We start from the raw sequence: 21,843 nt of genomic DNA, 5'->3' as shown, positions 1-21,843 counted from the left end.
GTAATTTGTGTATGCATTCTCAGTCACTCAGTTGTGTCTGACTCTTCGCAACCCCATGGACTGTAGCCTGCCAGGCTCCTCTATCCATGGGATTTTCCAGGTAAGAATACTGGAGTGAGTTGCCATTTCCTCCTCCAGGGGATCCTCCCCACCAAGGGATTAAACCCATGTCTCCTGAATCTGTTGCATTTGTCTGGCAGATTCTTTTTACTACTGAGCTACCTGTGAAGCCCATATGTAATGTTGTGCTCTGATTTAATTGCTTTGAAGTTTTTCATTTTATTTCACTGATGAACATTACGATTCTTCAGTGGAGGAATTATGTATTTATTTATTCAACAAATGTTCATTTCTAATTTTCCCCATACCAAAAGGAACTTCAGATGAGATAAAGTTCTGTAAGAAATGATTAACTAGGTTTTCTTACGTGACATTTTAGCAGGTTCAGAGAAAACTTTCAAGGATTGACACTTGTCTTCATGGTATGGTATTTCACTTAAAGAAATGCATGGTTATTCTTACTAGTACATTAACAAACCCAAAATAATGTATGTTTTCATTATTTTTCCATGCTGGGGTTATTGCTTCCCCTCACCAAAATGCAGTTGATTTTTGTAAATGTACATGTGAATCATTCTCAAAGCCAGTGAGAATAATTTCTTAGCTTCAGTTTTCTTTCTAAAGCTCACATATTTCATACAGAATTGCCTCTCACAGAAGGAAATTCCACTGTGTCGTACAGAGAAAAAATTAACCATGCAAACCCTCAGGTGCAAGCAGTGTAATGTTCAACCAAAAATGAACTGGCCAAGGCTTATACAGTTTGAACAACGAAATAAATAACAGTAAGATTGTTTTCTAACCCAAAGAATCAAGTACATATTCATGAGTCCACACTGATACAAATAAATGACCAAACAAAAAACAAATGACCTGGAGAGCTGAAGAACTCTAGTTAATAAATGTTGAATGAATGAGAGAAGCAGGAGATCACTCCTAGATCACGTTAAGAAAACTACAGTGATAACTTTTGCAGACAAGATTCAGGGATCAAGGCTAAATTAAAGAGAAACAAGAAATCTGCATAGCCTCAAATTACCTCCTTCAACATAGCTGTTCCACAGTTCTAACAAATTCTTTGTTATTTTTTTTTTAATTCTTTGAATTTTAACACATTCTTTCCACAAATTCTTTGATACTCCTCTCTAGGAGGTGGAAATTAATCCCCACTTCCCTTAACTGTGGTTTGGACTTAGTGTTGAATTCTGAAGAATAGAATTTGGAAAGGGTAATTTAGTAACTTCACAATAGCAAATCCTTGTAGGCTATCACTCATAATAAAACACTGATAACATGTACCTTCTCAGACCATGAGAACACATCTCTGTGTTTTCTTCCCCCAAATCCACAACCATAGTCTAATCGTATGAGAAAACACAGCAAACCCAAACTTAGGGATATATTACAAGACTTGTGACCAAAATGCTTCACAAGTGTTGAAAGGGCAAAAGGTCATGAAACAAGGCAAGACAGAGGGACTGTCACAGATGGGAGGAGACTGAGGAGACGTAACAACTGACTGCAGAGTGATATCCAGGCTTAGACACAGAACAGCAAAAAGGCATTAGGGGAAAATGGGCAAATGCAAGTAAAATCTATAGATTGGTAACTAGTGTACCGATGTTAACATCCTAGTTTTGGTCATCTTACCAGACAAAATGTAAGATATTAACCTTAAGGGAATAAGGAACTCTCTGGACCATCTTTGCAACTCTTATCAAGACCAAAATTATTTTAAAATAGACAGTTTTTAAAAGCTGGAAGGAATCTTCAGTAAAAAATTGATTCAACCTCCTGCCTTCTGCGTGGATTCATTCAATCAATTATTTATTCCTAGAATGCAAGAAATTTAACTGTTGTGTTCATCACTACAGCCCCAATATCCACATGTAATGTGCAATGAGAGGATTTTTTTAAATTGAATTAAAAATAATATGTAATGATTTGGACTTATCCTTACATCTTAAAAATGAAATTTTTAAGAAAAAAAAGTATTTTTATATCTTAAAAATAATGACCATAACTACAGTAACAACGCACCCTGGATATCAAGAGTGTTCTCATACTCTATTTTTTTAAAAATCTATTGCATTTTCATAAGCCACTTCATATCTTCCTAGTCTGGGGGAGGTGAGGTAAATTTGCTGACAAGGAATCACACTGTACCTTGTTTCAAGATTCTTTAATCATGAAGCTAGATATCTCCTTCTGAAGATTTCAGGAGAAGTTGCAGTGGCCTGGGCGATAGATGATCAGTCCTAAGGAAAGTGATCTGGAACTCATTCCTGAGCACCAGGAACTTGTTACATGATGTACTCTGTGACCTGGAGGTTTCTGAGTTAACACTCGGCAGGAAGTTGACAGGGCACAGGTTACACTCCGCTTTATCTTCAAACAGGTTTTAGGAGGAAGGGAAAATCTCAGGGAGATTACAAACACTTCTGGTGAGAGAATTCTTTCAATGTGAGAGAGTTTCACCCTGCTGTTAGAAAGCTTCATTCCTGACACTTTTCTCTATCTAAACAGAATCATCTTTGGAGCATAAAACTGACAAGATATGGCTTTTCAGTAACAGAAATGGTAACTTTTGGTGAAGCGATTCAACCCTGTAATCTGGGAACAAGGGGAAAAAAAAAAGTATTCTGATCCACATTTAAAATGTGCTACTTTCAAGCCAGGACATAAATAATGAGTCTGCCTAGCAACTGAATTGGACAAAATAAATAAGTCTCTCTTCTGCTTCTTACCTCTTCATAATATATGTAACTCTTGCTGAAAACCAAAAGAAGATACCATATGGATTTTTTTTTTGGTGCGCTAATCTCGTAAAATTACAAATAAAACTTTCACAGAATTGTAACATCTGCTTCACCATTACACTGGAGAAAAGTCATCTTTGCAACATCACATGAGGACATAGAGTTTCATGTCCAAGTTGCCTTCCACGTTTGGCATTCCTGTTGTCTTTGAGAGGGCTTGGAGAACATCAGCAATAAATGCCAGATGAGCGAAACAAGCCTCTGGAGAGAAAGAGGTTTTTGCTTTATTTTACTGATAGTATGATCAAAATTGAAGTACACTGTTATTAATTAGTTCAGAATAACCTATGTAAGATTTTTTTTTTTTATAAATTTATTTATTTTAGTTGGGGACTAATTACTTTACAATATTGTAATAGTTTTTGCCATACATTGACATGAATCAGCCATGGGTTTACATGTGTTCCCCTTCCTGGACCCCCCACCCACCTCCCTCCCCATCCCATCCCTCTGGGTCATCCCATTGCCCCGGCCCTGAGCCCTTGTCTCATGCATCGAACATGGAATGGTGTTCTGTTTCACATATGATAATATACATGTTTCAATGCTATTCTAACCTAACCCTATGTAAGATTTTTAAATACACGTTTTCTTAAGAAACTAATGGCATCACTGGATGTAGAATGGAATGTCCAAAGAGTTTGACCTTTGCTTTGAAACTGGAGCTACTTAAAGGATGTCAATTTAGAGGTCCACTGACACATTGGAAATGACCCTGGTGCCTGCTATGCCTTTCTTTTATCTTTGTATCTACTTCTACAAGGACAGATTATGCCTAAATATTTCTTAGAGTTAACTGTGTATTTCCATTGCTATTGCTACCACCCTGTTCCAGGCCATGAAGCTTCTCCTTGTCTCCAGTCTCGCTTACGTCTATCCAGTGGAGTGCTGGTAAACCAGCTTTCCAAAACAACAACAAAACTCAAAACCCTCACTTGTGGTGTTTGCCAATTTCCAACATGTAAATTTTTCCACCATGTTCTATGTCAAGCCACCCACAGTTTAACAACCAGTTAACAAAATTCCTGAACATTTAACAACTGGCAGTCTTGGGTCAGTGTAAGCTGGCTCAAGCCCACCACTGCCTCCATGCGTTGTCTTAGACAGCCAATCATCTGTAGTCTCCTTGCTTAAAAACTTCAATAGCTCCCATTTCCTGCGCTCTAAGGGCAAACCCCTCACTGAACTGACAAAACCCTCCACAGTCTGGCCCATGCTTATCTCTCCAGTCTCACTGGATGACTCTCTTTTACTCATACCCCAGCCATATTGATTTTTTTTTTTAGTTCCTCTAATTTATTTACCATGATATCTCTGGTTATTGGGCCATCAAATATGGGTTCCTTGTTCTCTTCATCTTGATAATTCCTACTTATCCAGGGATCAGTAGAAACATGCATTGTGCAGGAAAACTAACCAGGTAGGCATTCCTAACATATCCTCCTACAGCTCTCCTCACATCAGAAAACTCCTCAAATCCATCAAGATTAGTTATTTAATTACTTTTCTACTGTCAAAACTAGAAACTTTCTGAAGGAAGGAGCCATAGCTCTGAGACCATCACTTTATTTCCAGGGCCTAGGAAGAGTGTCTAGTACCTAATAGATCCTCACTTTATTTGCAGGTGAAATAATATTTGTTAAATAATAAGCAAATGGGGATTTGCATTCAAATACCCCGATCTTAGGTATAGGTACACATTTATAAATAAAAGAAATTCATAGTTGTAGTCAGAACTATAACTATTGCCATTTAGGGTCAAGTAATTAAAAAAAAACAAAATCCTCCAAATTCTTAAAAGAAAAATATGATTTAAAATGTAATGCATTCTGAAAGCTGAGGTCTTATGAAATCAAAAGGCATGTAGCTTCTAGTGATGACTAAGAAATGCCACCCTTGAAGAAGCGTTCTGAGTATAAAACAGAAACACATTCTTTCCTACTCCAGGGCACACACTTTTCGAATCTTGATTTGGAGCCTGGAACTCAAAAACAAATTTTTATAAACTTGTCAGGGGTGATATACACTGGATTCTTGCATTAAGAAAGAATCAGGCTAGATGATCTTCAAATCTGCTCCCAATTCAAGGGCTCTAAAATTCCATAAAATAAATATAAGAGGGTAGGCGTGGTAGAATGTGTCAACTTAGCTTCTGTATACTGGTGCCCTGGTAATGACCTTGAAAGTTAGGAGAAAATATTGCTACAGATGGGGACACACGTGCACTGAGCAGCGTCCAGAAAAAGGCGCAGGGTAGCCCTGGGGGAGCGATTTCACTCTACAGCCATCGATCTTTTGTCTAATATAGATGTTGGAAAAAATTATATTCAGAGATTTGAGGGATTAAAGGTGTATGTACAAACAAGGCATAAAATGCTTAAGATACTGTGTCCATGTATTCTTAAACCATTTAGATTCCTAAATGTGGTTTCCCACATAAATCAACCAAAAATTTTGGAGCGGTCTCTGCAAAATGCCTTGTAAATATTAAAATACGGTTTTGAATGCTCAATTAAAATTGTAACCCCAGGAATAAGAAATCGTCCTTCATTCTTTCAAGATATAAGTGCTGAATACCTTCTGTTAGTTGCCCAGAATTAGCCCTGCAGGTGGTGGCGGGGTGTCCATCTGCATATGACACAGTCTGTGTCCTTAGAGTACGAGCAGTAAAGCAGAAAAAGCACAAATGGTATAAACACTCGTAATTCTGAATGGTAAGTATTGTCATAAAGCTATGTCTGAACTACAACTCAGGAGCATGGGGTAGAGGCCATATGTTCTCTTTTAATTAGTTATTTCAAAGGCCCCCAAATGTTTGCAAATAGTTAGCGGGTTGTATTTTACACATTTCCCCACCCTCACATTTTAACATACCTGAAACACTGTTACATGTGCATATTTGACTTTAAGTTGTATCACATTTTCAAAAATATTTAAAACAGTAAAAATATATTTGCATAGAGGTAATGAGGTAATAGGCTGAAGAAAACTTGACAAATGACAGCAAATTCTCTTAGGTAGTAGTTAATTAAGTTAATGGGGAAGGAAAGTTATGATCAACCTAGACAGCATATTGAAAAGCAGAGACATTACTTTGTCAACAAAGGTCCGTCTAGACAAGGCTATGGTTTTTCAAGTAGTCATGTATGGATGTGAGAGTTGGACAGTGAAGAAAGCTGAGTGCCGAAGAATTGATGCTTTTGAACTGTGGTGTTGGAGAAGACTCTTGAGAGTCCCTTGGACTGCAAGGAGATCCAACCAGTCTATCCTAAAGGAGATCAGTCCTGAGTGTTCATTGGAAGGACTGATGTTGAAGCTGAAACTCCAATACTCTGGCCACCTGATGCGAAGAGCTGACTCATTGGAAAAGACCCTGATGCTGGGAAAGATTGAAGGCAGGAGGGGAAGGGGACAACAGAGGATGAGACGGCTGGATGGCATCACCGACTCAGTGGACATGACTTTGGGTGGACTCAGGGAGCTGGTGATGGACAGGGATGCCTGGTGTGCTGCAGTTCATGGGGTCGCAAAGAGTCGGACACAACTGAACGACTGAACTGAACTGAATGGCAGATACATTTGATGAGTGATATGGATACAAAGGTCCACTCCCCACCGGTGCTCGGGTTCTGGTATGGTGGGATGTGGGAATGGGGATAGCACTCTACGATTTAAGGAAAGACTGAAAAGATTTGAAAGTTTCCAAGGCAAACCCAAGAGTGAGGCAAGCAAAAATGAAAGAGGGAGAGAACAAGTAGTCAAGTAGTAGAAAACTGTTTGGGAAATACTGTGAGTCTCCTTCTCTATGTGAGAATCCTGGTAGTTTCATCTTGAATTTTGAAAGAAAGAGCCTTAAGGAAATGTAAGATATAGATAGGACTAGGCTTATGGGTGTGCAACCTGTGAGGTCATCCCATGCTTCACTTCATGCTCTGCTGTTACTGCCTTGAAATTCTCAATCTTTGAAAGTATTTTTTAAGTGAATTCTAACAGGACAATGGAGTGTGTGTGAGCAGAGGAGATATGTGCCATATGCATGTGGCAATTTCTTGCCACCTCTTTTGCGTATAGGGAGGAATCTCCATGACCTGTGAGCATAGACGTAGAGTGGGTCTACCACGTGTGGGAGTTGAACGTATTCTGTCTACTACTGAGTAAGTGGGGATATTGACAGCCCTGGAAGAGTCAGAAAGAAGGGTGTGGCACTCTAAGAAGCAAAAATATCTAAGAAAACCTATCACTTACCTTATTTGCATTGCTTCTCTGTATTAGCTAATTACTAGTGTTTTTCTTTTCCATTATAGTTTATTCCAGGATATTGGATATAGTTCCCTGTGCTATACAGTTGGAACTTCTATATATTGAGAGTTTTCATATGCTAATCCCAACTCCCAATCTGTCCCTCCCCCATCCCTCCTCTCTCCCTTGGCAACCACAAATTTGTTATCAATGTCTCTGAATCTGTTTCTGTCTCATAGATAAGTTCATTTTTGGTCATATTTTAGATTCTACTTTAAAGTGATATCATATAGTATTTGTCTTTATCTTTCTGACTTACTTCACTTAGTATCAAAACCTCTAGGTCCATCCACATTGCTGCAAATGACATTTATTTGTTCTTTTTATATGGTGGAGTAGTAGTCCATTGTGTATCTGTACCACATCTTCTTTTTCTGTCCATCAGTGATGAACATTTAGGTTGTTGCCATGTCTTGGGTATCGTGAGTAGTGCTGCTACAGACATAGGGGTGCACATATCTTTTTAAATTACAGCTTGGTCCCAATACATACCCAAGAGTGGAATTGCTGGATCATATGACAACTCTATTTTTAGTTTTTCAAGGAACCTCCATACTGTTCTGCATAATGGTGGAACCAATTTACATTCCCACCAACAATGTAGGAGGGTTCCCTTTTCTCCACACCCTCTCCAGCATTTGTTATTTGTAGACCTTTTTAATGATGGTGATTCTGACTGGTGTGAGGTGATGTCTCATTGTAGTTTTTATTTGCATTTGTACTGTGGTGTATCCCCACTGATTTATTCTATGAGTAACATAGAAGCTTGATTCCATGAGTAGCAAGCTTTTAATAGGAACTCTGTTGAAGAGAGGAATAAATGAACACTGAATGATTTACTAACATGCTGTAGGTTCTGGTTAGTTTCCAAAGAAGATTGAATTCCTGTGTTTTGTGACTTTTAAGTCACGAACAAATTTTTAGTCTTCTATATCATTGTAAGCAGTCATTTTTCTCTATTACTTTTTTGTTGTTAATTTTACTTTTTTTCTCATCTCAATTGTACTAAATCCCTTGTCACTGGAGAGTGGTGAGGTGTAGAGAACCACACTGCAGATACTGCAGAGACTCTAGGGACGCTGTCAGGGGCTTGTATCCAGCAGCTTAGTCAAGCACTTGCCCTGATTAACACCTTTGGATATTCTCAGCATGTCTATGGTTTTGGTTTTGGTGATAGTGTCGACTTTCTTGGGATTCTTAACCCAAGTAGCCTCTTCTGCTTCTGAGATGTATTTGAATATGAGAATTAGTCACCTAACTTCAATATTAATATGCTGACCTGAATGCAAGAAAGTCTGATCCCACTCTACAAATTTTAGTCCAGCTATTAATACTAAGGACTTAAAAATGGGGAAATATTCAGTATTTATATACATATATCTTTTTCCAACATAAAATTGTTCTTAGAAAATTATAAATATGTAAAATGGCTGATTGATATTTTTGATATATCAAAGTAACTTCTTCTAGAATCCAAACTGTATATTTTCAGAATTCTTTGTATGGCAAATAACAGAAACCTATCTCAAACAATGTAAGAATATAGTGAAGAAATCTAGAGAAAAAAAATGGCTTCTAGAATATTTGTATTCAGGAATTCAGCTGACACTATACAATTCTCTCTCTTTTTTCCCTTCTTCAGGCAGTTCTTCTTGTGGTACTTGAGTTAGCTGACAACAACCGCTGACTCATATCCTGTCCATTTATTGAGCCCAGTGGAAAAAGATAGCTTCACTATTATTTATGGTGAAAAGTTAGGGATCTCATAACTGAGATCCCATGCCCATTTCTTAACCAATCTCTTTGGCTAAAGGAAGAAATACTTTGATTGGGGTTTATGACCACCAGGACCACCCCTATAATAGATGAATGGAGTGACTAGAGTTATCTCAACCACACAGCTATGGGAAAGAGTGCTTCTTATACTGGAAAGGTCTCCCATACCACTCAATGTAAGCAATCATAAAGAATTCATTGCACTCTTATTTTCAATAACTATTTTAGGAAAGTTTCATGGTTTAGATCTCTAGAAAGGCAGTGGCTTCCAGAAGCCATGAGGCATAATTTGGCAGCGGCATGGATACCCAGGGGGTGTATTGGATGACTTCTGTTTACAACAGACGATGCTCACTATGCTATGTGTGACCACGCCTGCCTTCTCTTTAATCTTCAAAACAACTTTATGATGTATGTGTTATTATTCCTCATTTTATTATTGAAAAAGTAAATTGAAGCTGCTGTATAGCACAGGGAACCTAGCCTGGCACTCTGTGATGACCTGCAGTAGTGGAATGGGCGCGGGGAGGCTGGCTCAAGAGGGAGGGGAGGAGGAGACATATATATATGTATATGATTGACTTACATTATTGTATGGCAGAAACCAACACAACATTGTAAAGCAATTAACCTTCAATAAAAAAATTAAAAATAGGAAAAAGTAAATTGACCTAGGTCACAAGCTTCGTCACACAAGGATCAGAGCCCAGTTTTGAACCCAGATCCAGTTCTGAAAACCATGTGCTTTTCAACATATGGTAAGATTCTTATTTAGAGAATGTTGCTGCTTTCACAGAGCAAGCCGTTTTCATTTGCTTTGTTTTCCCTCTTCCTTTCCTCTAAGAAAAAAGACATGTCACCTGTTAGAAATGTCACCTTTGAGAAAGTGATCCATTATTAAAATCTAAGAATTGGGAGGCCATTAGCGTTGAAAGCAGTAAGAAGGAAGGGGAAGGCATTTGGTGGTGAGCTTAAGATAGAAAATTTTATTTTTCACTTATAGAAATTAAAGGATGGAGATTTGGTGAGATTTTCCACTTCTATATGTATTCAGCAACTTGTATTATTTGTCATGAACTTTATATTAATTAGTTGGTATTATTCACTTACATCACAATTATCTATTGAATTTTTGCTCTAAGGTAAATGTTAAAAAAAATAAACCCAAGTGCATAAAATATCTAATAAAACAGTAAAAATATAAATCAGTTTTAAAGATAAACAAAGTACAAAAGGATAGACAAAAATTCAGCTAAATCAACAAAATCTCACAGGCCACCCCATACTTTGATGGTTCTCATTCTCCTAAATGTAGAGAAAGAATGTGTTACAGCCAAGTTTAGCTCTTGTTCTTCTTCCTACAAAATTACAGTAGACTATGAACTTGTGGTTTCTGTCCAAGTGAAAACTTCCCACGATTATGTTCCTGACATTTTACTATATATATATTTATAAAAAAATCTAATTTCTCTTCAGAAAAACTGGATTTCAAAATTAAACCTGGAAGAGTGAATAATCAAAATACAGTCTCTTAACTATTTGTAGTGACCTTTAATTTCACTTAGTTAGAGTCACCAAAGAGCAAAGTTCTTCATTTTTACTTTTTCATTTAGTAAAAGATCTATGTATAAAGATCCAAAAGCCCCAAAAGGAGCTTGATGAAGTTGTTCAATCCAGAATAGAAATCAAGATCCAAAAAGATTTATGTAGAGAAGCCTGCATAGTTATTCAATTCCTACAGGAGTTAGTCCTAAATCTTAGAATGGCACACTGCATTTCTATGTTCAAGGTCCTACTTACCTTTACATCTTATGCAGTAATAATTTGTCACCCTTTCAGAACCTAAAAGACTTGCTATTTCTCAATGTCATGCTGCTTTTTGCACCTGTGCCTTTACTTTCATTCATGCTATTAGGCTAAAGTCTTTACACTTTTAGACCTAGCAAACTCCTCTAATGCATTCTTCAAAATTCAGCTCAAAATTCAGGGTGCTGTTACCAATGGAAAAAAATTTAAACAAAGTACCTGTTTTCCCAAAGCATTTGTAAAAATTTGTTTGCATACCTCTACTAGAGCTCTTTTTTATACATTGTGGCTTAGTGGTTTAGTTGCTAAGTCATGTCCGACTCTTGCGACCCCGTGGACTGTAGCCTGCCAGGCTCCTCTGTCCATGGGATTCTCCAGTCAAGAATACTGGAGTGAGTTGCCATTTCCTTCTCCAGGGTATCTTCCCGACTCAGGAATCAAACCCAGGTCTCCTGCATTACAGGCAGACTCTTTACTGACTGAGCCACCACGGAAACCCTTTTTTATACATTAATTTACATCAAATTAAATTACATTAAATCAATTAACTGTATTTTACTTAGGATCATTAGAGTGTAAGTTTCTCAGGAGCCGTATTTTACTCATATTTATGCCCTCACCCGAAGAATGCCTTTGTATCATAGCAGATGCCCATCTAGTAGGTGGTTAATTGATTAATTACTTTCTTCAATATCTATTACATACAAAACATTAGTCACTCAAGATTGAAAGAGACATAAAAATGCCTCTGACTACAGGAAGTTTGCAATCTAATTGCCAATGCAAAGTATAGAAAATAATAATGACAAAAATAGTAGAAAATATATAACATATGCCAGAGAGTATTCTAAGTGTTTTATATGTAGTAATTCATTTAATCCTCATGATAGAACCTATGAAGTAGATACAATTTTTCAATGAGAAAACTGAAGCACAGTAAGAATAAGGAATTCATATCAGGCATATGGTGAATTTGGAACAAAATCCCAGGAAGTCTGGATTTAGAGTTACTCTCAACCTATATATTGTGCCATAAGTGACCTAATGATAACAACAATTAAATTTAATGGATTAAATTCCATTTCAAATACTAAATATTAAAATAACTATACATTATATTAATGTGCTAATTTGCTTCAGCTGTGTCCAACTCTATGTGCCCCTATGGACTATAGCCCACCAGGCTCCTCTTGTCCATGGGATTCTGTCCATCAGATTTCCCAGGCAAGAACACTTTAGTAGGTTGACATTTCCTACTCCAGGGGATTTTCCTGACCCAGAGATCGAACCTGTGTCTTTTATGTCTAACCTGCATTGGCAGGCAGGTTCTTTACCCCTAGCACTATCTGTGAAGCTCCATTATATTAATAATACCTGCAAAATATCTATAAAAACATTCTATAATTCTTTAATCTTATTTCTCCTCTTAAATACTATTTAACCTGTAGAAATTGCTAAGGGTTTCCTCTCAGGGGAGCCTCAGGAGAAAAGGAAGTCTTGGTTCCAATTACCACCCCCTTTCAACCACTATAGCTCTGCTTTTATTTCTTTTTTATGTTGGGGCTCCATGTAGAATTGTGTCCACTAGTCAAGTGAAGGTACTTTGAAAAACATTTGTATATGTGAGTAAATCCAATAAAAACAGAAAATAAAGTGGAATGTGCCTTCTGAGATCATATAACTCCTTCTTTCTCCTGCTCCCCATGTTAAGACAACCATCCCCACAGCCACTATCAAAACTCAATGTAGCTAAGCTAAAGTGAAAAGTGAAAGTGTTAGTCAGTCATGTCTGATTCTTTGTGACCCAATGGACTGTAGTCCACCAGACTCCTCTGTCCGTGGAACTCTCCAGGCAAGAATACTAGAGTGGGTAGCCATTCCCTTCTCCAGGGGATCTTCCCGACCCAGGGATGCCACATTGCAGGCAGATTCTTTATCATCTGAGCCATCAGGGAAGGAGTTAACCTAACCCTTCCCTGAACTAGTTCAGAAGTATCCCCAAATGGTGCCTTTAGTAAGTCTTTGTTGTCTGAACCTCTCGTCCTGTTTCCCTGTTCTGGTCAGCAGGATGTTCAAATATGTACTTGATCACCTCTATTTCTCATTTACTATCCCTTATTTAACCTTGGATTTGATACTAAGCCCATGCTTCCTCCAGTTCTCGCTGCTCTGGTCCTACTTTCCGTATCATTTCAGGTAAAACTTCTGCTCTGGCCTTGGACATCACACTGAGGTCAATTCTGCTTACCAGTACTCAACAGAAAATCAGACATCTGCAGGGCCTAGATTGGACTGTGGTGTTAGCTTTTCATAGAGGTCTCAGCTTCTTTTTTATAGAGATTCTTATAAGTTTTTAAAAATGAACTTCTGGTGGAAGTTTAAAACACTGCTGAATGTTTGAGCTCTGGAGGCTTACTGCCAACACCATTGCAACTGATTTTCTGATGTGACATCTCTTTCAAACTCATGTAAGAAACAAATACATTGTCACTCACCTCTTCTATTACTCTTTTCCATGATAGGATCTTAAATATGAGACTCTTTTTGTACATGGTGTTGTCCTCAACTCCAGAAACTGTAACACATTGGCTTTAAAATAGAGACACATAAGTTAAAATGCATCCAGAAAGTAGAAGAAGCTACTGGACAAGATCTTGATACCCTTATATAAGGTTAAAAGACAAAGTGTCATAATAGTATCAGTTATCATAATGGTAGATTTTTAATAATCCTAACAACATTATATGCTTAGGGTAGACTGGATGACCGAGAAGACAACTCTCCAATGTTACTGAAATCAGGCTTGTGTCTCGTGTGAACACATTTCCATGAAGCTTTCTGACTGAGGAAGAGACACAAGTACCCCTGGATGGTAGATGAGTGGGGCTGAACAAAAAATGTGTAGAAAGGGAGAGAGCTGGGAAAGAGACACAGAACTTAAAATCAAAACAGCATGAACATCAGATTCTAAGAAGTGAAATCCAGTAGGCAGTCTGAACACCTTTCTGAGACAAGAATCATGAGGTCTCTAAGGTCACAGGAAAGGTGTAAAGACATCTGTAAGTAATCCCAACACAGAGTATCTCTGATATGCCCTGGAGAAATCACATGTGTAGCTTTAAAAATGGTGAACTAGAGGAAGTAATCTCAGCAGAAGTGTCTTCCCATACAGAGAACACAAACAACATGCCTAATACTCATGCAATTCTTTTTAGGAAAATTTGGGAGATTCTTAACAGCACTTGGGATTCAGTTATCTAATCATATGCATCTTTTAACAGTTCTTTAAATACACCTGTCTACTTTCTCCTTTCCTTCCTTCATCCCTCTCTTTCACCCTCCCTCCTTTCCTACCTTGTTCAACAAATACTTATTCAATTCACATTCTAGATTTGGAACTTTGATAGGTTGTTCATGTCTTTATGCACTATTTTCCCAATGTAACAGCCCAGTCCACACTCCTTGGTGTATATGCTTATACTCAATGGGTCTTAAAGTCATACAGCCTTGAATTGATTTGAATTGCACTGAATCAAATTGAATTGAATTGAGGAACTGAATTCAACTGTGAATCCAACTTGCGAACATTACTTAATCATTCTTCTGCACTACTTTTCGGTAGTTACATATCCATCTCCCAGGTGTGGGATAAATTTTAAAATGAGACAATCCATGTAGAAAATTTAATATTATACCTGACATATAGTAATTGTTCAATAAATCTTAGCTGTTATTATCATTATTGTTTTTAAGATTCGTCATAGCCTCATTTTAAACCTCTATGAACTAGCCCCTAAGAATCAACTAAGCTTCCTCCAAGGTCCCAGAGCATCCCACGTGTGGTCAACACAGTAATGTATCACTTACATTTCCCTGAAGAAAGAACTTGCTTCCCAGCTTACAGGGATGGTGGCCATCAGAAAGTCTTCAGCTGACAGAGAAGGCCTTCTCCAAGGTCATGCCCTTCCTAGGGCACCCTTATATCCAGCCACTGAGCAGAGTAAGAGATTTAGAGACCCAGCCTGGCATGGAACAGCTCTGATGGATTAATACTTGCTCCAGAATGTTCTGCTGTGTTGGTCAACACTTTGGCAGACAGGCACCAGTTTGACTTTTTCCCCTGCCCAAGCCTGTTTCCACCTCCCATTCTTTCACAGGTGTCATCACAAATAATAAACATCTTGCACCCCAAAACTCCCATATTAGCACCTGCTTTTAGAGAGCCGAACCTGAGACCCCACAGTAGCTGTGTTCCATTCGTTTGCCTCCTGATGGACTGTCTGATCCTTGAAGACAAAGGAAGACTTATTTAGTTCTATATCCCCAGCACCTAGCTAGGGATGATTATATATTGATGCTGAGATATGTGCTGTACTTAGTTGCTCAATCGTGTCCGACTCTTTGCAACGCCATGGACTGTAGCCCACCAGACATCTCTGTCCATGGGGATTCTCCAGGCAAGAATACTGGAGTGGGTTGCCATGCCCTCCTCCAGGGGATCTACCCAACCTAGGGCTCAAGCCCAGGTCTCCTGCATGGCAGGCAGATTCTTTACTGTCTGAGCTACCAGAGAAGCCCTGATGATAATTATATAGGAAACACTCAATGAGGAGTTGTACGTTGAATGAATGAAAAATAAGTAAGGAGTTAATAAGTAAGTTAGCTTGAGAGCTTCCCTGATGGCTCAGATGGTAAAGAAAGTGCCTGCCATGCAGGAGACCTGGGTTTAATACTTGGGTTGGGAAGATCCCCTGAAGAAGGAACTGGCAAACCACTCCAGTACTCTTGCCTGGAGAATCCCATGGACAGAGGAGCCTGGCAGGCTACAGTCCATGGGATCGCAAAGAGTGGGACACAACTGAGTGACTAACCCTTTCCTTAGCTTGAAAGAAAAGCTATTTTAAATGTGTTCAGGAAAGTTGAATCACCATAAAAATGATTATTCTGTTTCATGTTAACTTAAAATGCTTCCTATGAATGAAGCAGAAGTTTTTTTTAATAAACTGTATGTACAGAGAAAGAGGGAGCAAATTTTATCAGTGCACTCAACACTGCTCTGGATAGAATCCTCTTAACCTTTTAACAACTGCAGAAACTTTTTCTTTGTGGTGCTTACTACATATATTTGGAGGAATCAAATAAGAACAATGTATGTACGACATCTGGTGGCTCCCAGATAATGTTACATCGACCTTGTCTGGAATCTGAGCTGCACAGCTTGATGATCATATTAGTCTGAACCTTTTCTTACATTGAAACCCTCCCCAGGATTAACATGGTCTGCCAGTGCTGGGAGGATGGGAATTATTAAATTTACCAAAGATGCCAGTTATGATGAACATTAACAGCCCCATGCTTTAAATCCTTTGATTTATATTGTCTTCAGAATCAATAATCATTCATCCAATTAAACGTTCTTGGTCTGGGCCTCTGGCCAATTCTGTGTCATAGGAGGTGATAAGACCCATTAGCTCTGAGCCTTAAATTAACCAGCATCAGACCCAAGGGAAGAACGTTGCACAAATGACCCACCTCCCTTATAATTCCAAACTTTCATGACTGATGCTCGAAAATATCTTTGTTACACTGCTGCTTTTCTGGTCAGCAGGACAGACTTAGAGGTTACAAGGAATAAAACTTAGGATCTCATGATACTTTTTCAACTTTTGTAAGTGAAAGTTAGATTTCTAAAATGTGCATTTTAAAAATTGAATGTTATGTGACCTAATATAAACTTATACAGACAGAAAACATCTAGAGGTAGGAAGAATAGAATAAAAATCATAGAATCATTTATATGCTTTGGATGATATTGTTACAGTAACACAGTCTGGTCAAGTCAACACATTGACTTGATTTTAAAAATATTCTGTAAAAAGGAAGAGCAAACTTTTGATTTATTAACAGGGAGCAGCACTAAAGGTGAGATTATGTTTATTTGCATAATTGTGTCTTTCTGCCCTTGATTTTGTATGTATTCTTACAGCTTTTGTTGAAAAGATTTAAGTAGTTTATAGATATGTAGATAATACATCAGGGAAACTAGGAGAAGAATCAAATCAGACTTTGGGAAACAGTTGCTAAGTAGCTGCAGATTCTTTAGGAAACAAAAGAGATCCAGTAAAGCTAGGTTAATGTTTGGTGCAGTTCACACAGATTTGAGCATATGCTACTTTGTAATGGGCTAAAGTGTAGACTTTTCTTTGAACCACAAATCCTCAAAAATAAGAACTGATGAAAAGGGTCAGCAAAGTTAAATCACCATGGAAATCCAGGCAGTTTTACACTCTTCACTTTCAAAGTTGACAAGTGTCACTGGGTTGAGGTCAACATTGGTATTCAAATAAGAATGTAATCTACTTTCTTTATAACTAAAGCCTAACAAACATTTTTAGAATATTTCATTAATGAAAATTTCAACATAACCTCAATCTTTTGAATTTTCTTCTACTATCAATAAACATGAAAACTTTTTCTCCAAAATGATACTGGAAAAGATATCTTTATTGGTTTTCATCTTGGCACATGAATTGGCTAGATTAAAATTACCAGAATTTATTGAATGTGGATTTAGAGAAAAGCCAGGAAACTTTCTGGATCAGGTTACCTCAAAGCCTATTTTATTCTACTTGTTTCACCATGACTTGCGTATAATCTCATGACTACAGAGGTGACTATTAACAGTTTGTTTAGTCAAGAGATGATGGAACAATTTTTGTGATCATTGCCTCCTTGAACCCATGCTAGAAGTTCATGGATTAGTAACCTTGTCCAGATATGGGCATTCGTGTGTTGGTTTTTATCATGTTTTTATTTAACACACCATTATTAATGTTGAACTTTGAATTTAAAATCTTTTTCAAGAATCACCCTCATTTCTTCCTGTTGTAAACATCTGTAGAACTGAACTGGTATGAGTTTGTATCTCATTTTCACATGCCTGAATTTATCTTATTTAGAAAAATTTTACTAAATGCATAAAAGTGTGGTGTTCTAAATGTAGCTAATTGATGACCTCATGAAAATCAAACCCTAATTCTTTTTTTAATTAATTTTTATTGGAGTACAGTTGCTTTACAATGTGTTAGTTTCTACTGTACAGCAAAATGAATCAGCCGTACATATACTTATATCCTCTCCCTTCCGGACTTTCTTTCCATTCAGGTCACCACAGAGCATTAAGTAGAGTTCCTTGTGCTATAAGTACATTCTCATTAGTTACCTATTTTATATATAATATCAATAGTGTATATATGTCAATCCCAATCTCCCAAGTCCTCCCACCTTCCCTTTCCCCCCTGGTATCCATACGTTTGTTCTCTATATCTGTGTCTTTATTTCTGCTTTGCAAATAGGACCATCTATACCATTTCTCTAGATTGCACATAAACCTGATTCTAATTTTGCCATCAAAATTCTACAAATGCAGAACTAAAAAGAAAATACATGGACATGACTATTTTTAAAATAATCCATACAAAAAATCCCCACCTCATTTCTATTTTTAATACATTAGCATTTAATAAAGTAGATAAAAGAGATCCAGCACAGAAAATTAGCTACGGACAGGATGCATGCTATAAAGAAGAGAACAAGGATCTAGGCAGAGCAGTCGGCATATGGGAGAGTTGAGTGCCAAATGAGAAAGGCACCATCAACTGGAAAATTAACAACATCCACAGGGCGGGAGTTCACCTGTCAGCTGGGTTTCCATTAGGGATCTTTCTCTTCCACCTGTGAAACTACGTGACCTTAAGACAACTTCTTAAATATTTCTGTGCCTCTTTTCTGCTCTTTAAAATGCAGGTAAAAAGTACCAATGTCTTGGAGTATTACATATGACAGTTCTCATAAGGCACTTAAAATTTGGCCCATAATTGGCATGTGAGACATGGTAGTTATTATCATTGTGAAAAGGGATTGTGACAGATCAAATATTGAACAAAATTAAAAAAAAAATAATAATCAGCAAAGACCTTCAGATAATAATTGTGACATTGAACAGAATGAAATTTGACATGTTAAAGGAAGAGAGCTTTTTATTCAAAATTAGGGGGAGAAGAAATTGTTCTTTTGCAGATTAAATGAACATATGTAAATCTTCATTCTAATGGTTGGCAAATATATCAACAAATACTATTTGTCTTTCAGTGTTATTCTTATGGTAGAGGTAGGTAGTAAATTCTATATGGCCAAAGCTTAGAATAAAAGTACCAAGGATTGAGCTTGAAAAAACAAGCACAATTCTTGTTTAAAAATGCCAACTTCCTCTTCCAGCATTTTTATGTGAACTGAGGGAAATGTTTATTGTCCACTAGAGAAGTTCACAGAGAAATGTCCATATTTAAGTTCTTTTATCAAAAAAGAGAGGAAATTATTTGAGGGAATAAAAAGTGTAAGAGTGGGAGTAATTGTTCACAATGGAACATGGATTCCAAAGGTTGTACAGGAAATAATAGAATATTGCCACAGTTGGGGGAAGAGTAAAAAAATAATCAGTAGTAAGGAAGACTAGAACACTACTAAAGAAATATGGAAAATAAGAGAAGGAAAGGTTTGGGGAGAGAAAGATAAGTACAGAATTAAATCATCTCACATGCCCTAAATTTGGTGCAAATTATATTGGTTTTAAAATTGGCTGAATTTTCCAGATACTGAGTTGGTCTCAGGGAAATAATGAAGGCCACTGGAGTGGGTAGCCGTTCCCCTCTTCAGGTCTTTCCAGCCCAGGGATCAAAGCCAGGTCTCCCACATTGCAGGCAGATTCTTCACCAGTTGAGCCACAAGGGAAGCTCAAGAATACTGGAGTGGGTAGCCTATCCCTTCTCCAGAGTATCTTCCCGAACCAGGAATCAAACCAGGGTCTCCTGCACTGCAGGCAAATTCTTTACCAACTGAGCTATCAGGGAAGCCCAGTAAAGGCCCAGGAAGGCTGCTACCAATTGCACCAAATGCACAGGACAGGTGAGCATCAGACACAATGCCATGTGTTCCCTGATCCCCATCTGTCTTTCCTCTGACCACACAGCTAGATCCAGTTTCCACCATGTTTGGCAGTGAGATGGTGCAAGGAGACTGACTTATACCGAACAGGGTGTGGAAGTTTTATGCACATCATGAACATCATGTATACTGATTTTGCATTAGCTCCTTTGAAAAAAGCAAACTCTGCACCTTTTTTTTTTTCTCTTCCCTCATCTGTCAGCTGTATACAGAGGACTTGGGAGGACTCTGGGGCTCTGGCAAAGGATGCAGTTGTTATTTGGAAAGGATTTGGGTCATATAATGACAGCGTGGATCCCAGTTGTCCCATATTAAAACCTTCATTTCACTGTGTTAGGAGCAAAAAAGACAAGCTTTCATTGTGCCAAGACATGGAGACTTTATGAATGTCAGTAAGTGTCCCCTGATGAGAACAATGAATAAACCACTGGGTTTGGCAGAGTGTAAGTAATTGATAATCTTGAATAAATTTCTAAAGAATAGCGAAAATGAAACCATAATTGCAATACATTCAAGAGAAAATACAGGGACACAGTTGTTTGGGGAGTTTTGCTGTGAAAGCAGAAAAATTACATATATATTATATATAATACACACACACAAACATACATGTGTGTATAAAAAAGTAGCCAATTGATATGTATATGAAGGGTACAGTAGGTATAATAATAATCCCCCAAAGAGATCTACACCCCAGTCTTCAGAACCTATGAATATGCTAAGTCACGTGGCAAGGGAGAATTAAGGTTGCAGATGGAATAAGGCTGCTAATCAGCTGACCTTAAAGTAAGGAGATTTCCAGGTGGACCCAATTAAACACATGAACCTTTAAATAGGGGAGAAGGCGGCAGAAGACTCAGACTCAGAGGGAAGACGTCTTGAGAAGGACTCAACGGCTGTTCCTGGCTTTGGATATGGAAGGGGGCCAGTAGCCAACAAATAGCTCGAACTGAGGGAGCTGGAAAGACAAGAGGCCTCTGGAGGGAACACATCCCCACTGACACCCGATTTCAGCCCATTGAGATGCCTTTTGGACTCTGACCTCCAAAACAGTAAGATGATAAATTTGTATTGTTTTAAGTTTGTGGTAATTAGTTACAGCAACTCTAGGAATCTGTACAGGAGAGAAGCTCATTATAACAAAGGCGACCCAAAATAACATGTTTAAGAATGTACTTTGTAAGAAAGTATTGCTTCTAAATGAAGAAAATTACAAAATTTTACTGCAAATTATAAAAGAAAATCCAAATAATTGGAGAAACATCAAATGCTTCCAAATAGGAAGGCTAGATACTATAAAGTTGGTCAGCGTTCTCAGACTTAGGAATAGCTTTAATGCAATTGTACTCATACCCTTCAAGGCCCTATGTATCACTCAAGACTAATATATCTAGCTTGAACTAGACTTTTTAAGTGATTTTGTTTTGGAAGAGTAAGTAAATTAGAAAACATTAAGAATTTGGATGTTCTCAGACTCTCATCTTTGCTCTCTACAAATTAATGTCATTGCTTTCTGTAGCTGGCTTGGTTTCTTTCTGCTCTTGAGAGGGGGAGGGGAATGGCTTCCTGCAAAATAGTCATTAAGCTGATTGGTCCAGCCTGTCACATATCTGAATGATCTGTGTGGTTAGAGGTACGGGGGCATCATAATTGGCCTAATCAAGGACACTTGACAATCTGGTAGCCGGAGAAGGTGGGCCTGTTACCAGAAGAGGGAAAGACACAAAGAATAGGTACTTAGCATAGAACTCTACTTCTAAAAATCTACCACAGGAAGTAAAAGTGCAGAAAAAAATACTTGTGGAAAATGTTTTTCATCATTGTATTATTTATAAAAGTTATTGAAGCAATCTAAATCTCCAACAATAATAAGTAGTAAATTAAATTATGGTCTACTCACACGATGAAATATTTTACAGTCATTAAAAATATTTTCCATGAGTTTTTAGGTCTGATAGAATTCAAAATCCATGGAGAAATACTCATAAAATATTAAGTTAATAAAAATAGAATACAAAAAAAAGTACATTATGACCCAATGTTGCAAAAAACCCTCCAAATACTAACAATATGTATGTCT

At 37.7% G+C, this 21,843-nt stretch overlaps 1 protein-coding gene across 1 annotated transcript in view; it reads left to right on the top strand.

Moving 5' to 3' along the window:
* Window positions 1–21,843, top strand: part of ANGPT1 (angiopoietin 1) — a 797,336-nt gene that overhangs the window by 600,448 nt on the left and 175,045 nt on the right. The window contains exon 18 of the transcript XR_014056675.1: window positions 20,600–20,815. The gene's annotated coding sequence lies outside the window, so the exon portion shown is untranslated. The remainder of the gene's footprint in view (window positions 1–20,599; window positions 20,816–21,843) is intronic.

This window comes from Giraffa tippelskirchi, chromosome 6 (assembly GCF_054371585.1).
Source record: "Giraffa tippelskirchi isolate mGirTip1 chromosome 6, T2T-mGirTip1v1.2.pri, whole genome shotgun sequence".
NCBI lineage: Eukaryota > Metazoa > Chordata > Mammalia > Artiodactyla > Giraffidae > Giraffa > Giraffa tippelskirchi.
This window is presented reverse-complemented; position numbering and strand designations above follow the sequence as displayed.